This window comes from Lithobates pipiens, unplaced genomic scaffold (genome assembly GCF_037356315.1).
Source record: "Lithobates pipiens isolate NorthernLeopardFrog02 unplaced genomic scaffold, aLitPip1_a1.2 Scaffold_1, whole genome shotgun sequence".
Classification (NCBI taxonomy): Eukaryota; Metazoa; Chordata; class Amphibia; order Anura; family Ranidae; genus Lithobates; species Lithobates pipiens.
The window spans coordinates 122486762-122505370 of record NW_027507685.1 but is presented as its reverse complement, the minus strand read 5'-3'; positions in this window follow the sequence as shown (position 1 = coordinate 122505370).

Genomic DNA, 18609 nt, shown 5'->3' with positions numbered 1-18609 from the left:
CTGACTGCTGAGTGCACAGAAAGAGGAATTGATGTCGGTGGCAAAAACCGTGATGGCTTGATACATGCCCTACAGGAGTTTGATATCAGTGCAGACCAGAACCTGGGGGAAACTGGACCAGAAAGGGTTTCTGCTACTCCAGAGCCCAGTGGTTCAGAGGCGGCCTCACCAGATGGGCAAGCAGAGACTGACACTGGAATACCACGTATTGTTACCTCCAAGCCACCGCCAGAGCAGGCCAGCATCAGATTGCCTGGAACCAGAATAGACTGTCCTCAAATGCAGGAAACGCTACAACACCTCAGGGAGATGGATCCTGTGGTGTACCTGCAGTTCCTTAAGCGTCAGGCTGAGGGAGAGGCTGCGGAGAGCAGGGCTGAGAGAGAGGCTACAGAACGCCAGGTTGAGAGGGAGGCTGATCGTCAGCACGAACTGGAGATGGCTAGGCTCCAGCAGCAGCGACCGGCTCAGAACCTCGGATCCCTAGAGCACAGGGATGCCTCTCTGCCAGTGACCCCGGCAGCCAAATTTCCAGTTATGGAAAAGGACAGTGACATTGATGTGTATCTACTGTCGTTTTTGAAAAAACTTGCCGTCAGTACCATCTGCCCCCAGCAGAATGGGCCCGGTACCTGACGTCAGGGCTACGAGGCAAGGCCCTGGATGCTTATGTCGAACTGTCAGAAGAGCAAGGAGGAGATTATGAGGCCCTAAAGGCTGCAGTCATCCAAAAGTTTCAGCTAACCTCGGAAGTGTACCGGAAGCGTTTTAGGTCCTTGCAAAAGGGGCCTGGGGACTCATACCTGGATGTGGTAAGTCGCTTACGCACCACATTCCGGCAGTGGACTAAAGGCTTGAAAGCCGATTCTTTTGAGTCCTTGGAAGATCTTATGATTGAAGATCAACTTTTGCACATCTGTCCTACAGACGTCAGACAGTTTGTGCTGGAGCGAAAGCCAACCTCTGCCAAAGCAGCAGCACAACTGGCAGATACCTATATCCACTCTCGGGTATCTGACCATCGCAAAGCTCCTCCGAATGGCTGGAAAGGAGGGAAATCACACATGGCAACCTCTCCTCTGCCTACCAATCAAGTTCCTCAGCGGCCGGAACCTGCAGCTCCTGGAGCCAAAGCCTTTGTGACCGACAACCGCAAATGCTATAACTGTGGGAAAGGCGGACATCTCCGGACACAGTGCCCTGAGCAGAAGAAGATTACAACCCCTGGCCATCCGGCCAGCAACCCTTCTGCTGTGCTGCTCGTCGGTGGGAAACCTCCAGGAAACAATGCCAACTTGCAGCCAGTCATTGTAGGCCACAGAACTGTAACGGCTTTCGTGACACCGGAGCTGAAGTCACTTTGGTCAGACCAGAGGTGATGGAAGAAACAGACATCATCCCAGAGAAGTACCTTACCCTGACCGGAGTTGGGAGAACCTGTTCCTATGTACCCCGTGCCTATTTTTTCATGGATTGGGGTGCCGGAAGTGGGATGAGAGAGGTTGGTGTCTCGGAGGAGATCCCCACTGCTGTGTTGTTGGGTTCTGATTTAGGTACCCTTGTTTCTTACTATGCCCCTGCTAAGAGCACCCAGGATGCTCCCACGGAACTCTCTGGACCTACCAAGGTACTGTTTAAAGATGTTGGGGTAATATCTGGGCAACCTGTGGATGGACAGAGGGAGGGGGAGGGTGGAGTTGAAGTGTAAGGTCCTCCTTCTTCAGAGACAGGAGAGGAGGCCCCCTTGCTAGTGAAGGTAACTGATGTATGTTCCAATGATGCTGAACTGATAAAGGCAGCCGAGGTGCAGGCACTGATCGCAGAACAGCAGGAGAAGGTCTCGGGGCCCTCTCCCCGTTCTGACCCAGTGGACTCCACCTCTGTTGAGCCTCAGCAGCCGTCCTTGTTTGCCACAGGACTGCTGGCTGGGAGTTGTTGTGAGAATGACAAACAAAGGGTCTACTGGGACAAAGGGAAACTGTATAGAGAAAGTTTGCCTGCAGAGGGGACTGAGGCTGACATAGGTGGCAGACAGCTGGTGGTACCCAGTCAATTTAGGGCACACCTGCTAAAAGTGGCCCATGAGATTCCCCTCGCAGGGCACTTTGGGATCACTAAGACCCGAGGGCGATTGGTACATAACTTTTATTGGCCCAAGATGCTTGCTGACATAGCTGACTACTGTCGGTCCTGTGTTACCTGCCAACGAGTTGGCAAGGTAGGGGATGTCCACAGGGCTTCACTAAAACCTTTGCCTGTGATTGACGAACCTTTTAAGAGGGTGGCAGTGGATATCGTTGGGCCTTTGGCCATCCCTAGCAGTTCAGGCAAACGTTATATCCTGACAGTTGTCGACTATGACGCACGTTATCCAGAGGCGGTGGCTCTCTCCTGCCTCTGGACAGACAAGGTCGCTGATGCTCTGCTGGGAATCTTCAGCGATCAAGGCCCTCAGTAGATCTTTAGCGATCAAGGCCCTCAGTTTGTGTCTGACTTGATGCAAGCTCTCTGTCAGAAAATACAGATGACGCATATCATGGCCAGTCCTTATCACCCACAAACAAACGGCTTGTGCGAGCGCTTCAATGGCACCTTGAAACAAATGTTGCAAACCTTTGTGCACTCCCAGGGCAAGGACTGGGAACGATATCTGCCTCATCTGCTGTTTGCTTACAGAGAGGTGCCTCAGGAGTCCACAGGCTTTTCGCCATTTGAAACTACTGTATGGAAGGAGGGTAAGAGGGCCCCTGGACCTAATCCGTGAGACCTGGGAGGGCAAGATTGCCGACCCAGAGGTCTCTGTTGTGGATTATGTCCTAAAATTCAGATATAAAATGGAGACGCTGGTGGAAATTGTGCGGTAAAACATGACCCAGGCCTAGACCAGGCAGAAAGAGTGGTATGACCGTAATGCTAGGTAGCGGACCTATGACATTCGTCAGAAGGTGTATGTTATGCTTCCCCTGCGGCAGAACAAACTCCAAGCAGCATGGGAAGGCCTGTACACCATCACCCAGCGTCCTACTTGGTCAGGTTGGGAGAAGGGAGTAGACGGCAGAAGGCCATTCATGTGAACATGATCAAAGCCCATCATGAGCGCACGGCCTATGTCATGCCAGTCTGCAGCAGGCCAGAGGCTGAGGAGGCTGATCCACTTCTAGACCTGCTAGCTGACACCAGGGAGGTGGACTCAGAACTCCTGGTAAACTCCAATCTTACCCCCACCTAGGTACCTGGACTGAAGCGAGTGCTGACAGTGCATGGTAGCAGGTGTACGGCAAAACCTGGGAGGACGCATCTCACTGTCCACCAGGTGGACACTGAAAGGTTATGTTAAGCATCCATCTTGTTTCTGTCAGCCATCTTAATATTCACAAACTTCCATTTTACAATATGTACAGTTTTAACACCCCTTTACCTTCTCAGATAACTGTCTCAACATGAGATTCTCCTAACTCATTTGTTCTCACACACTTATCTATAACTTTCACACATTTTCTCAGCATTGCTTTAGCTACAAAAGAAATCATGTACTGTCTCTTATCTTTTTCTCATATTAATTTAGCTAGTTTAGAACAAAGAACAATAGCGTTTTGTCTTGACCAGCTGTAATCGTCTTGATGTCTACTGCGCATGTCTTATTCTGTGTGACGTGAAATTTACTATATCAATCGCTTTGTAATAACTCAATACAATTAGTTCTTGAAGGACGCCATGGTGTGTGTGGTTTTATTTGTCCTTTGAGAATTGATTCCAGAGCGCTCTGAATTTATACAATACATTGGATCTAAGGTCTGAGAGGTTGAAGGGACCACCCTAGACACAGGATTAACCCTTTCAGCACTGGGGGCTTGTCCTGGGATGGATGTTTATTTACCCTTAACGGACGTGGAAAGCTACTTTTAACGGCTCGGTAAGTGAATTCTATTCTTATTGAGTGAAATTGACTTGCCGGGGTCCAGGTGTCAGGTGTGTGTCTTGGCTTCCATCACACAGAGATTGCTGTTGGGTTATAGAACCTCTCATAAGTATAGATAAGTTGACCGGTCATGACCTTAGGGGTCGTATAGTGTTTTGGGGACACTTGTAAAGGTCTCGGTGACCTTAGAAGAATAGGTTTTGGTGACCTAGGAAAATTTACAGAGTACTCTAGAGTTTTAGTTCTGTTCGGGACAGAACTGGTGACTGATGATCAATGTATTGTGTAAACTTTGTGTATGAATGTATAACTGCCTTTGCTTTAAAAGTATCACGCTGAATGAATTGCGCTGAGTGTGTATATGTGAACTGCTATATTGTTTCAAGAACCAAAAGGCATACTTGGTGAGTAGTATTCCTGGAGGTTATAAAGTTACAATTTGGGTAAAGCTATTTTGTGAAAGATAAACAGATTAATGTACATTGCAAGTTAAATTCATCTGTAGTTTAAATTTGTCTGAAACAAAACAGCAGCTCCATGAGCAAGATTGTGTGTTTATTGTATGTCTGAAATACTCTTGAACTTGTTCCAAATTTATTCTGTTACAGACTTGAAGTGATTGTAGCTGTATTAGTATAAAAAAGTATCACGGACAGTACTGGATTTTTTTGGTAAAGGAATCTAAGTTGAGGTATTGTCTAATTGTCTGATTCACACTGTTGTCTGATTGTCTGCACCGCTAGGTGACAGTCAAGCACGGTAAATTGTTTTGCTTTCATAGGAAAATGAAATGTACGGAGCAATACCTAGTTAACCCTTGGGTGGATCATATGGCAGGATGGACAGAAAGCCGGTTTGGGTATTCTGACAACTTTGGATCCATTATTGATCCAGACTTTCCTGAGTAATCTCAAACCCCATTTAGTGCTCCCAGTCAAACAAATGATTACTGAATGGTCAACACTTTCTAGAACTGACTTTGGCAAAGCTCTTTCACAGAAAGATGCAGCAGGTTGTTTTGATATACCAAAGCCGTCACCTGTCTCCACACAACATTTCCAAGGGAATACGAAGGGGAACTTTAGAGGCAGAGGAAATTTTAGAGGCAGAAATGGAAGAGGGACGAGTCGCTCTAGAAACAATGGATGTTTCAATTGCGGTGCTGAGGATCACTGGGTGAGTCAGTGTCCTCACCCCACCGCTACTCAGACTCCAGCTCTGTCCCTAACCAGACACAACAACCACAGGCATCCATCCAACAAGGTCCAACATTTCCAATCAAATGGGGAAATCAACAACAATGATGGAGCCCGGAGGGTAGTGTCCCAGCTTTTCCTTTTGTCTCAGATGATTTCACTGACAGTCCAATGGTTGCTATTTCAATAAATGGGAGACTCCTTCCCTATCTCGTTGATAGCGGGGCCACTAGGAGTACTATTTGTGAAGATCATTTCAGAGGCAAGTGGGAACCCTCTTTGGGAATTAATGGGATACTGATAAAAACATATAGGACCCCACCCCTACCAATAGAAGATGATGAAGGGTACACCATATGCACACATTCTTTGAGGATAATACCAAGGTGTCCTGTAAATTTGTTGGGAAGAGACTTGTTTGGGCCACTAGGAATCACAATTAGAACCAACTCAGAAGGAGGTCTAGACATTTCCTCAGATAAAATCACTATAGTAGCATGCAAACCAGGCTTGTTGATGCTGTCACAAGAAAATAGTGAAGAAGATTTTGAGGATATAGACCCCCAGGTCTGGTCTACATCAGATCTGGATGTAGGACTTGTTTCATGCACACCATACAAGGCCACTCTCAAAGAAGGTGCATTTCCTATCTATCACAAACAGTATCCACTCTCTAAAGAAAAGATGGATGGCATAGTGCCAATGGTGAAAAAGTTTCTGCAGGATGGAATCCTGGAAGAAATTATTTCTCCATACAACACACCTGTTAACCCTGTAAAGAAGCCGGATGGCTCCTTCAGATTTGTACAGGACTTGAGGGCCATAAATGACCTCATAGTCCCAATAGCACCCATTGTACCTGTTGTTCCATCACTACTGTCCTCCATTCCAGCAACAGCCAAATGTTTTACTGTAATTGATTTAAAGAATGCTTTTTTCTCTGTCCTTGTAGACAAGGAGACAAGGCCACTCTTTGCTTTTACTGTGTCGATTGACCAACACAATCGCCAGTTTACCTGGTGTAGAATGCCCCAGGAATATATAGACTCACCTGTGGTCTATTCTATAGTACTCCAAGCCACCCTCAGGCCTTGGACTGCCCCTCATGGTTCTGTACTGTTGCAATATGTTGATGATCTTTTTATTTGTAGTTCTTCAGAGGAGGACTGCCGAGCTGATAGCCTATCCTTATTGAAATGGTTACATATGTGTGGTCACAAAGTGTCTAAGAAAAAATTACAATGGTGTAAACAGGAGGTTGAGTACCTAGGGTTTGTGCTGTCTCCGGGAGTCAGGAAAGTCAGTCACAAAAGAACTGTTGCTATAGTGGGTCTGCCCCGCCCACTTACCAAGAAAGACCTGCTAACCTTTCTTGGAATGATTGGTTACTGCCGCCAATGGATACCTGACTGTTCTTTCTATGACAATATATTGAGACAAGCAACCCTCTCTGAAATGTCTGACATTGTAAAATGGTCTGATGAAATGTTGAATGCTTTTGCCATGTTGAGATGTGCAATGGTTACCAGCCCGAGCCGCGGCCTCCCTGATTTTAGCAAAATGTTTCACTTGTTTGCTAGGGAAAATTGCAGAACCATGGCAGGAGTACTGGCCCAGGAACATGGTGGGAGACTGCGCCCTGTAGCTTTTTTTTAGAGGTCGACCGATATGGGTTTTTCTATGGCCGATATTTAGAAATCATGGCGGCCGATAGCCGATATATGATGCCGATTTTTTTGGGCCGATATGTTAGGCCGATTTTATTTTATTTATTTATTTTTAATCCCCCTTGATCTAACACACCTTTCCCACTGGGGCGTTTTTTAAGGCGCTTTTGGGCTAAAAATAGCGCCTGTAAAGTGCCCGCAAAATGGCTCCCCTGCAGTCTGTGTGAAAGACAGAGTGCTTTCACACTGAGGCGATGCGCTGGCAGGATCTTAAAAAAACAAGTCCTGCAAGCAGCACGTTTGGAGTGGTGTATACCGCTCCTCCACCACTCCTGCCCATTGATATGAATGGGCACCACTGCCGAAGCGCATGCAATGCGATTTGGCAGCGGTGCTTCATGGGCGCATTTAACCTCTTCCTTGGTCGCTAGCTGGGTTATATGTGCCCCACTAGCAGCCAAATAGCACCGCTAAAATGATGGTAAAGAGCCGCTAAAACTTGCGTTTTACCATCAACGTCTGCCCGCTCCAGTGTGAAAGCAGCCTTCATAAGTGATACAGAAAATTTCTTACACTTAAAGCGGAGGTCCACCCTAAAATGGACCTTCCGCTCATCGGATTCCTCCCCCCCCCTCCGGCGCCACAATTGGCACCTTTCAGGGGGGAGGGGGGTGCAGTTACCTGGATAATCCAGGTAACTGCACCCACTTCCGGGCTAGCTCTCTGCGGAAAGGGGCGTACATTACGCCCCTTTCCGCAAGTGCCCCGCTGCCTGCTGGGAAACGCACAGATCCCAGAGGCAGCGGGGACCGTCCTCATTGCGCAGTGCGGCTCGCGCATGCGCAGTAGGGAACCGGGAAATGAAGCCGAAAGGCTCCATTTCCTGATTCCCATACCCAAGATGGCGGCGGCAGCACTCGAGTGTCGATCTAGAGATCGGCTTCGGGTGCCGACATCGCGGGCGCGCTGGACAGGTAAGTGTCACTATTTTAAAAGTCAGCAGCTGCAGTATTTGTAGCTGCTGGCTTTTAAAAAAAAAAAAAAAACGCGGAGTCCCGGCGGACTCCCGCTTTAAACATTTATTAAACAAAACAAACCTCTAATCAGTTTACTTGTATGTATGATCTAGATTAAAAAAAAAAAATATATATATATATATTAAATAAAAACGGGTAGTCAAAACTTTTGGACAAAAAAAAATAAAAAAAAATGGGCTAACTTTACTGTTTTTATTTTATTTTTATTTTTTAAATGGTGTATTTTTTTCCCAAAAAAATGCATTTGAAAGACCTCTGTGCAAATGCCGTGTGACATAAAATATTGCAACAACCGCTATTTTATTCCCTAGGATCTCTGCTAAAAAAATATATATAATTTTTGGGGGGTCTAAGTGATTTTCTGGCAGAAAATACAGGATTTTTACTTGTAAGCAACAAGTGTCAGAAAAGATTTAGTCTTTAACCACTTCAGCTCCGGACCAATAAATACCTTAAGGACCAGAGGTGTTTTTGCAATTTCGCACTGCGCTGCTTTAACTGGTAATTGCGCGGTCATGCAATATTGCACCCAAACGAAATTTGCGTCCTTTTCTTCCCACAAATAGAGCTTTCTTTTGATGGTATTTGATTGCCTCTGCGATTTTTATTTTTTGCGATATAAATGGAAAAAGAGCGAAAATTTTGAAAAAAAATGATATTTTCTTCTTTTTGTTATAAGAAAAATCGAATAAACGAAATTTTAGTCATACATTGAGGGCAAAATTTATTCAGCCACATGTCTTTAGTAAAAAAAATGTCAATAAGCGTATATTTTTTGGTTTGCGCAAAAGTTATATCGTCTACAAACTAGAGTACATTTTCTGGAATTTACACAGCTTTTAATTTATGACTGCCTATCTCATTTCTTGAGGTGCTAAAATGGCAGGGCAGTACAAACCCCCCCCCAAATGACCCCATTTTGGAAAGTAGACACCCCAAGGAAACTGCTGATGGGTATGTTGAGCCCATTGAATATTTATTTTTTTTGTCCTAAGGGATTGAATAATGACTAAAAAAAAAAAAAAAGTACAAAAAGTTGTCACTAAATGATATATTGCTCACACATGCCATGGTTATATGTGGAATTGCACCCCAAAATATATTCCGCTACTTCTCCCGAGTACGGGGATACCACATGTGTGGGACTTTTTGGGAGTCTAGTCGCGCACGGCATCCCGAAAACCAATCACCACCTTCAGGATTTCTAAGGGTGCAAATTTTTGATTTCACCCCTCACTACCTATCACAGTTTCGAAGGCCATAAAAAGCCAAAATAGCACAAAACCCCCCAAAATGACCCCATTTTGGAAAGTAGACACCCCAAGCTATTTACTGAGAGGCATGTTGAGTCCATGGAATATTTTATATTTTGCCACAAGTTGCGGGAATATTACAAACTTTTTTTTTTTTTGCACAAAGTTGTCACTAAATGATATATTGCTCACACATGCTATGGGCATATGTGAAATGACACCCCAAAATAGATTCTGCTGCTTCTCCTGAGTACAGGGATACCACATGTGTGGGACTTTTTGGGAGCCTAGCCGCGTACGGGACCCCGAAATCCAAGCACCGCCTTCAGGATTTCTAAGGGCATAATTTTTTTATTTTACTCCTCACTACCTATCACTACCTATCACAGTTTTGACGGCCATAAAATGCCAAGATGGCACAAAACCCCCCCAAATGACCCCATTTTGGAAAGTAGACACCCCAAGGAAACTGCTGATGGGTATGTTGAGCCCATTGAATATTTATTTTTTTTGTCTTAAGGGATTGAATAATGACAAAAAAAAAAAAAATGTACAAAAAGTTGTCACTAAATGATATATTGCTCACACATGCCATGGTTATATGTGGAATTGCACCCCAAAATATATTCCGCTACTTCTCCCGAGTACGGGGATACCACATGTGTGGGACTTTTTGGGAGTATAGTCGCGCACGGCATCCCGAAAACCAATCACCACCTTCAGGATTTCTAAGGGTGCAAATTTTTGATTTCACCCCTCACTACCTATCACAGTTTCGAAGGCCATAAAAAGCCAAAATAGCACAAAACCCCCCAAAATGACCCCATTTTGGAAAGTAGACACCCCACGCTATTTACTGAGAGGCATGTTGAGTCCATGGAATATTTTATATTTTGCCACAAGTTGCGGGAATATTACAAACTTTTTTTTTTTTGCACAAAGTTGTCACTAAATGATATATTGCTCACACATGCTATGGGCATATGTGAAATGACACCCCAAAATACATTCTGCTGCTTCTCCTGAGTACAGGGATACCACATGTGTGGGACTTTTTGGGAGCCTAGCCGCGTACGGGACCCCAAAATCCAAGCACCGCCTTCAGGATTTCTAAGGGCATAATTTTTTTATTTTACTCCTCACTACCTATCACAGTTTTGACGGCCATAAAATGCCAAGATGGCACAAAACCCCCCCAAATGACCCCATTTTGGAAAGTAGACACCCCAAGGAAACTGCTGATGGGTATGTTGAGCCCATTGAATATTTATTTTTTTTGTCCTAAGGGATTGAATAATGACAAAAAAAAAAAAAAAATGTACAAAAAGTTGTCACTAAATGATATATTGCTCACACATGCCATGGTTATATGTGGAATTGCACCCCAAAATATATTCAGCTACTTCTCCCGAGTATGGGGATACCACATGTGTGGGACTTTTTGGGAGTCTAGTCGCGTACGGCACCCCGAAAACCAATCACCACCTTCAGGATTTCTAAGGGTGCAAAGGCCATAAAATGCCAAAATAGCACAAAACCCCCCCAAATTACCCCATTTTGGAAAGTAGACACCCCAAGCTATTTACTGAGAGTCATGTTGTCTGAACGAAAAAAAAGAGATTGATCGGTGGGTATGCCCACCATTAGATACCTCCCTTCATCCACCCACTTCTAATGATGGACATACATGCACCATTTATATATGCCGAAGCATGGGGGCATCCTCCCGCAAAAAAAGTTATGCCGCGTACATACGTTCAAACTTTTCCATGGGCAAGCCCCCTGTCGGAATTTTGACCGTATGTACGCGGCATTAGGAGCAAAATCACTCCTCCACCCCTTATGCCCCCATGCTTCGGCATATATGCTCTTTTTTAACTGTGGTGGTGAAATCACCGCCTACAGCACTGGAGTCACGGCTTTATGTATCGTGGGAGCAAACGCTGTTGCTGTCAAGATAAATAAATCCGCGCTGCAGCTGAATGGCGTACCTGCTAAGCAAATTATGGTTAACGTTAAAACAAAGTAACATCCCAGTAAAACCTTACCATACCATACCTGCAAAGCAATTGCCAAAAAAAACAGTAAAAAATAAAACATTTTTTAACACAACCTGTGCCTAAAATATATATATGCCGAAGCATGGGGGCATCCTCCCGCAAAAAAGTTATGCTGCGTACATACGTTCAAACTTTTCCACGGGCAAGCCCTCCGTCGGAATTTTGACCGTATGTACGCGGCATTAGGAGCAAAATCGCTCCTCCACCCCTTATGCCCCCATGCTTCGGCATATATGCTCTTTTTTTAACTGTGGTGGTGAAATCACCTCCTACAGCACTGGAGTCGCGGCTTTATGTATCGTGGGAGCAAACGCTGTTGCTGTCAAGATAAATAAATCCACGCTGCAGCTGAATGGCGTACCTGAAAACATGAAAAATGGTTAACAATAACACAGTAAACAGTAAAGTATAAAAAATTTGAGAGGAGAGAGAGAGAGAGAGAGAGAGAGAGAGAGAGAGAGAACAATAAAACGACAACTATTTTTGGTTTTTATATTTTATATTTTTTTTGGTTTTTTTATTTTACTTATTTTTTTTTTTTTTTATACACTTTTTTTTGAACTGTAAACTGTAACTGTAACGGTTCGGGTCTCTCAAAATGCGATGGCATCTTGGGAGACCCTGTGTAAGTGTGCCTAGCCTGTGAAATGCTGTACCCTACGCTAATACTTCACTAGTGTGTGGTAGCGTTCAAAACACTCACCCTGACAAAGACCAGGATTGCCAGGACAGCGTGGACAATAAGAACGGGTGTCACGCCTATATCCGCGCTTGCTACAGACACGACATCTTTTTTGGGGGGCTCGTTGGGTAGGGGTACTCGGGAGGACATAAGAATAATGCCTCTCATGCAGCCGGCTTACTGCATTTGGTTGGGAATGGTGAGGTACAGAACCGTCTGGAAACAGAAGCTCTGTGACAACCTCTCTTTGGAAGAAAAGAAAGGTTAATGTTCCGCCTGAAGTTTTGTATAGCACAAAAGCATTCAGCAAAGCCAATTGAAATAAGTAAGCAGACACTTTTTTGTACCAGCGTCTGGTCTTACGGGAAGTTAGATACGGCGCCAACATCTGGTCATTGAGGTCCACCCCTCCCATATTTTTGTTATATTCGTGGACACAGAGGGGTTTCTCTACAATACCAGTCGCCGTAGAAATTTGGACCGTCGTGTCTGCATGAAGGGAGGTAAGAACGAAAACATTCTTATTATCCCTCCACTTCATAGCGAGCAAATTATTACACCGATAGCAGGCTCTCTCCCCCAGCCTAAGACGGGAATCTACAAGCCGCTGGGGAAAGCCCCGGCGATTAGGTCGCACGGTGCCACATGCTCCAATCTGATTATCAAATAAATGACTAAACAGTGGCACGCTGGTGTAATAGTTGTCCACGTACAAGTGGTACCCCTTTCCGAATAAGGGTGACACCAATTTCCACACTATCTTGCCAGCGCTTCCTATGTAATCAGGGCAGTTCTCCGGCTCTACGTAACTATCTTTACCCTCATAAACCATAAAGCTCCATGCATAGCCTGTGGCCCTGTCACAGCACTTATAGAGCTTGACCCCGTATCTGGTACGCTTGTTGGGAATGTACTGTTTGAATGACAAGCGACCAGTAAACTTAACCAGGGACTCATCAACGCAGACAACTTTTTGGGGAGTAAACAAGTCTGCAAAACGTTGGTTGAAGTGGTTTATGAGGGGCCGAATTTTGTAGAGCCGATCGTATTCAGGGTCTCCACGTGGACGACAAAGTTCATTGTCACTGAAGTGCAAGAACCGCAAGATCTGCTCGTATCGTTTCCTGGACATGGAGTTAGAGAACACGGGCATGTGGTCAGCCGGATGCGTGGACCAATAAGCCCGCATCCGCATAAATTTGTGTGTGCCCATGTTGAGGGAAAGGCCCAAAAACGTCTTAAATTCGGAAACCGTAACTGGTTTCCAATCTCTGGCAAGAGACGGCAACTGGGGATTAACGGCGATGCGTTGACCAGCATATAAATTGGTTTGGTCCACAATAGATCTATAGAGATCTTCCGTGAGATACAGAGAATAAAAATCGAGTGGCGTAAAATCATCTGTATCCACCTGAATACCGGGTTGGGCAGTGAATGGGGGAAGTACGGGTTCTGCAGAAGTGGTGGGCACCCAATCAGGATTGGCGAATTCTGCAGGAAGGGCACTATGGGTACGACGGGCCTGTCTTTGTCTTCTTCTTGGTGGCAGCGGGACACTACTTGTGCTTGCCACCTCGCCAGCTTGAACTGCACTTATGGGACTCGCCACGTCACCACGTGATACTGCAGTGCTGGATGTACGTCCAGGGTGTACTAGGCCGCTGGTGCTTGCCAGTTCACCAAAAGGATGAGCGGCGCTAGTACTGGCTCTATACTCCATACGAGGGACTTGCGGTTCCTGCACCTCAACAACATCAGAAAATCGGGGTCGGGTACGCCTGACAATAGCAGGGACCTCTTCTTCGTCGTCAGAGCTATCTGACATGGAGGCGCTGTCCTCTACAGGTTCGTATTCTGAGCCTGAATCTGACAGATCAGTGTCTTCCTCTTCACTATCTGTCATGCTCAGAAACGTGTAGGCCTCTTCACTAGTGTACCTTCGCTTTGCAATTTTGGGCTCTAAATTTAGGGGTACAGTAGTGAGACTCACAGGTAAAAAAGCACCTAGCCTGTCAGCGACTGTATAAAACGCTACCAAAAAAAACTGTTAGCGATCGCAGGGATCAGGCCTGACTCTGCGAACGCTGCAGTTATGTGTGTTGTGTTTTGTAAGTGACAGTGATCGATCGATACTGCACTTGGGTGGGCTGGGCTGGGCTGGGCAGAGGGGCAAAACGCAGGTGCTAGCAGGTATCTGGGCTGATCCCGCTAACAATGCGTTTTTTTAGAACCCTAAATTGCTGGGCACGCTAGTATAGATCTGATCAGATCAGATATTGATCTGTTCGGATACTATACCACTAAGGGAGGTGTATGCTTTGCGCGTGTGTGTTAGCGGTGCTGGCACTAACCTAGCACTGCCTGGGGCGACGCAGACCCTTTCTGACCCTAAAACCAAATTTATATCACCCGCCGGGTGATCAGGGGTTAAAACCTTTATTGGGTATTTATATGGGGGTACCTGAAGCTTTATAAAAAGCTGACGGGGAACCTAAATAACTAAATAACTAACTGGCTAACCAGCGTCACCAGTGACACTTATGCAGCGATCGCTGGTGAAAGGGTTAACTCTAGGGGCAATCAAAGGGTTAAAACCTTTATTATGTTATATATCGGGGTACCTAACGGTATAAAAACCTGGCGTTGAACCTAAAAAAAAAACTAGCTTCCTAGCGGGACCAGTGACACTATTGCAGCGATCAGAAAAACGATCGCTTAGTGACACTGGTAAAAGAGGGTGAAAGGGTTAACTGGGAGGGCAATCAAGGGGTTAAACCTTTATTAGGGGGGGGGTAGGGGGCTACCCTGGACCTAAAGGGGCCTAACACTAGCTGCCCTGACACTTTTTACAGTCACAACTGACACTAAATGTAGTGATCAATAAATAAATGAACACTGCATTAGTGACACTGTGACTGGGGGGGGGGGCGGGGGGCCGATCGGGGGGTGACTGGGGTGAAATGTGTGCCTGTGTGTACCTATGTGTCAGTGGACTGTTGGTGCACTTACTTGAAGGTCTTCACTCCTCGCTGTCCGGTTCAAAAAGACCGCCACGAGGAGTGTGACATCACTTCCTCCTCCTGTGTTTACATTTTCACAGGGGAGGAAGTTCGTCACTGGCCAGGAGCGATCGAGAGGGGATGGGCGGAAACCAACGGCCATCCCCTCATCGCCGATCGCTCCGGCACCGAAAGGGACCGCCGTATCTAGCGGGAGGGGGTCCGATCGGACCCCCCACCCGCTAGAAGGCATTCACGTACATTTACGTGATTGTGCCTGCCCGTGCCATTGTGTTGACGTACATTGGCAATACGGCGGTCCCCAAGTGGTTAAATGGTTAAACTGAGAACTTCTACACAGAGATGACTTCATTCATTCAGAAGTGTAAACATTGTATCATTTAGTTCTTTTCTTGGCAGTCTGCCCAGAGAGGAGGAAAGTGTTGCTATGACGACTCAGGCAACTCACACTGACTTCTTACAGAAGTCATTTCAAAGTCCCGCTGTAGAATCGGCTTTTTATCAGCACAATCGGCCGATGCCGATTATTTAAAAAACGGCAAATATCGGCCGATATATCGGCCGGCCGATATATCAGTCGACCTCTAGCTTTTTTCTCAAAGGTGGTTCCAGTACAGGTGCAAGGCATGCCTGCTTGTCTCAGAGCATTGGCTTCTTCTTCTATGGTTGTAGAGTTGGCAGCACCATTTACCTTGGGCCATAACACTACTTTACACACCTCACACAACGTTACCACACTCCTCAAAACTTTACATACTCAGCATATGTCAGCACAAAGATTGAGTGGGTATGAAGTCATCCTCCTGTCCAATCCAAACCTGAAAATAAAAAGTTCAAACATAAACTCTGGCCCAGCTCCAATTTTGAATGCCTTATTAGGTCTTAAAGGAGAACAGGATGACTTACCACCACCTCATGACTGTACACAATCAATACATCAGGACACTTCACCTAGAGCAGATATGCTTTCAGTACCAATTCCTACTGCACAAACAGTTTTTGTTGATGGCTCTTGCAGCAGACCGGGTGATAATGTCTATCATGCAGGATATGCTGTTGTCCAACTGCCGGATACTGTCCTCGAGGCCAATCCAATACCCTATCAGTCTGCACAAGCTGCTGAATTAATAGCATTAACCCGTGCATGCCAGCTGTTTGCAGGAAAATAGGTAAACATTTACACCGATTCCAGGTATGCTCATGGTGTGGTTTGGGACCATGGTGTAATATGGCTTCGCAGAGGATATGTGGCAGCCGATGGAAAGAGCATCTCACACTCTGACCTAGTCACAGCATTACTAGATGCAATTCAGTTGCCTTCAAAACTAGCTATCATGCACTGTAAGGCACATACAGGCCAAATGACTGATATAGCCAAAGGTAATGCACTAGCTGACAGAATAGCTAAAGAAGCTGCATCTACACAAAAGGCAAACATTCAAATGCCCATGCTAACACCTCAGCCATATTCCCTGAAAGAGACACATTGGCTCACGGAACTACAGGCTTTTGCCACCCCTGATGATATTGCGCAATGGAACTGTGATGGGATGGTACAAAAGGATCCTAAAACAGGATTAATCTGCAAAGAGGGGAAGCCGTGTATTCCTGTTGCTAGTGCCCCCCTGTTCATTGCACAATACCATGGATTGGGTCACAAGGGATGGCAGGCCACATGTGAACTTCTGGATGCAGATTTTTTCATTGCAGGATTACCTAATCTAGTCAAAGCTTTTGTAAGGAGATGTGTCACTTGCATTAGGAACAATCCAACAAACCCAAAGAAATCAAAGCATGAACATCTTGAATACCCAACAACACCGTTTACCCATTTACAGATAGACTTTACACATATGCCCAAAGAAGGAAAGAAACAACAATATCTTTTGGTCATAGTGATCATGATGTCACGCTGGCCAGAAATTTTTGTCACCAACAATGAAAACGCACAAACTGTAGTGAAGATCCTCACACAGGAAATTATTCCTAGATGGGGATGTCCATTGCAAATAAATTCAGACAATGGCCCAGCTTTCACAGCTAAAATCTGCCAAGATCTTGTAAAAGTACTAAAAATAGACTGGAAATTTCACCTCCCCTACCATCCACAGAGTTCAGGAATTGTAGAAAGAATGAATAGAACAATTAAAGACAGGATAAGGAAAGCTACGGGTGGGAATTTTGGCAAGTGGAAAAAAGTTCTCCCAGCTGTATAAGCTCAAATCAGAATGACCCCTCACAGTGTGACGGGTTATTCCCCCTTTGAGGTACTCATGGGTAGGCCATTCCCCACACCGTGGGCTAATCATCCCTTGATGGTAGAGAAAGGTGATTTGGAACAAATACAGGAGGAATATGTAAAAAAACTGATTGAAACTCTTGATATTGTTGAAAGAAGAGTTGCTCGCACCTCTCCTTCTTCTTCACAGGTACCAACCCACCCGTTCCAGGTCGGTGATCAAGTTGTGGTCCAGAGGCTTCAGAAAGGTCGAAAGCTGCAAGAGGTTCCATTCGGACCAGTGACCAAAGTGGTAGCCGTCACCAGGACCGCCATCCTTACAGAGGAAAGTCCTACTTGGATCCATGCCAGCAGAGTAAAGAAGGTTGATCTAAGCCCAGGAATTCAAGAAAGGCTGAAAAGAGGTGAAGCAAGTGTTTTAAGTCCTCAAAAGACAAGCACAGACATAAAGGACAGTGATGTCACTCATTTCACCACAGACTTCTGGGAAGGCCTTTTGCCTTCTGGTGATGTTTCTACTTCTGATCTTTGTCCCAGTGTGGATAATAACTAACTGTATCTTTCATCCTGAAGACTTAGGTGCCTTGAAACTCATATGTGCTAAAAGCGAAATACACACCAACCATACTGACTTTCACCTCAGAAATCGCAGTAAAAAAGATGTCTCTAATGAATTGATCAAAGAAACAAGTTTTTCTGGAAAAATTTTACTGTTAAAATTTAAATATGCTTACGCTAGAAAGTCAGGATATGAAAAATGCTGGATTTGTAGTAAGTTGGTACCAGTCATGTCAGCCCTAGGCCAGAATCAGGAACATCACATACAAGTTACTTCAAGTCCAGTACATAGGTTAACTTATAAATACAAGAGAGAAACCCCACCTATGTTTTCTACTTCAGATAAGTCATGGACATGGTTTCCATCCTGGACAGGATGGGGCATAACCATGATGGACAAATTAAATAACTACACTAGTTTAATAAATGATGTTATGGAAAAAACCTCTCAAGATATAGGACTACTCAATGTCGAACTCAAAGCAATTAGAAGACAACTAGAGTTACACGAATTGGCTATTGAAAGCATGAGTGTAGCTCTGACAGGTTTATGCGAAATGACCCAAGATTATGAATGTTGTACATGGTTTCACAATACCAGCCTGGAAATCCCAGACTACTATGATGTTATTAATCAACACCGAACACAGGTAAATGAATTAATGAAACAAGCAAGGGATATAGGTAATTATGGATGCAACCCCTTTTCTAGTTTGGGTTTAGGTGGAATGTTTTCATGGTTAAGGGAGATAGTGATTATGATTATCATAGTACTATTGTTAGGATTGATAGGCTACCTGATTTTCAAGCTTATTCTACTTTGTATTAGCAAGTGTACTACACCAGACCAACCTTCTCACGCATATACACAATATCTGGTGCTTTATGTAAATGAATATAACAAACGTAGCAAGAACCGTAGATTTCAGGAGGCTGTGGATCTGTAGAAAGTCATTCCATGACTTAAGAGGGGGTTGA